The following is a 1,744-nucleotide window of genomic DNA, read 5'->3' as shown; positions in this document are numbered from 1 at the left end:
ACTCTGTGTGGTTCTATCATAAACATAGGGTATGTTTATTACAGGTTTATAGTCAAAGTCAATTTTATAAAGTCACAAATAAAAGTTTGAGAATTATTTTGTGAAAATTAAGGTGATAAAAATATGAAAACATGATTGGTGTTTGCAATCAGACTGCTAAAAGAGCTTTGCATTTTTTCTTGCTCTAAGATCAATTGGAAAATTGATTGCAGTACTGTGATAATTTGTTGTAATTGGCAAATTGATTGTGGTACTGTAATAATTACTTCACTGAAGATTTGTGTATGAATGTATTTCTTTTTGAGGCAGAGTCTCATTATGTGGTTCAGGCTGGCCTTGAGGTCACTTTGTAACTCAGGCTGATGTTGAACTCACAGATCCTCTTACCTCAATCTCCTGAGTGCTGGGATGACAGATATGTGCCACTACACCCAGCAATACATGTATATTTGCATGTTTTAGTTAAAGCCTTTGGAGTACTAATCTATTTTGGTTACCCACATTAATAAAGCTTTACTTTAAGCAACCATCTATTGGGCTAAGTATGTCATAATAAGCAGGTACCAGCCCTATTCCCTCAATCTTTAGTGCTCACTGCTAAGATAACTGTTCAATTTTCTCATATGTTTTTGAGGCTGGAACTTAAATATTTGTTTTAAAGTCTCTAAATTATGCACTGAGTTGTCTGCAAGAGTTTGGGGGATAATCTGATTATATGCTTATGGCCACAGAAGTCACTCTAGGTTAAGACTGAACGTGAAAGAGATGGTTATGTGATGTGTAGGATTCCATGATCACTTTTCTCCTCCATAGATCCACGATATCCTAACAAGCATGCAGCTGTATAAAGACATGCTTACTTAACAAATAAAAAAGTTCTAATCCCACAGCTGAGGTCTTTTAGGAATCATGAAACAGTATAGGAGAGGTCTTATTTCTGAAAAAGAAAATAATCCCTGACTCACCGTGTGCAAATAGGAGTTTTCCTGCATGTCATAAAGCAGTTTTTCCAACTCTTTAATTTGGTTTCATAAACTTTAATATAACAGGGCTGAGATTTTTCAGTAGCATAAAATATAGACAGTTGTACAGTCCTGAAACAGCAGCTGTAATGGGGCAATTCCTGTTGTGTTTATCTGAAAAGATGTTTAAAGTTATTTAACAAAGTGAAGTGCTTAATCCAGGATAAGGTTTTTATTGTCTTCTCTGTATACCACCTAATATTTTTATTAGAAGCCTTATCTGTTAATGACAAGGGCTTGGATAATGGTGAAATAAAAATATTTTAATACTAGTTGGACAAATCCTCTTTTTCTCCTCTCTCCATCCCTTATTCCTTGAGTTATTCAAAACAGCTAGAAACATGGCCTGCATTAACATATTTTGTGGAACACATTTTTGTAACTCATTATATTTAGCTCAGAAGAAGCTGAGTAAGAATTTTTCACATCCCCCTTTGTGTGTTGTACTTATTTTTAAAAGGTAAACTACTTCTTGAGAACATTTTAAAGTTCATAGCAAAGCTGAGCAGAAAGTACAGAGGCTACATATATATTCCTTGACACTACAGACACATAGCCTCTCCTACCATACACTGACTCTACATATGTTAAACTGAGGTGTGACTTGCCTAAGTGACATATTCAAGATCAAATAGATAGTTAATAATAGAGTCAATTTTGTTCCAAGGTCACCTCAGGTTTAAGTTATAGTACAAATTGTTTTCACTAACACAACAAATATG

This window comes from Cavia porcellus, unplaced genomic scaffold (genome assembly GCF_034190915.1).
Source record: "Cavia porcellus strain 051 isolate PalLab524CR breed Dunkin Hartley unplaced genomic scaffold, mCavPor4.1 scaffold_15, whole genome shotgun sequence".
Lineage (NCBI taxonomy): Eukaryota > Metazoa > Chordata > Mammalia > Rodentia > Caviidae > Cavia > Cavia porcellus.
The sequence above is the reverse complement of the archived record's forward strand: the minus strand, read 5'-3'. Positions refer to the sequence as shown.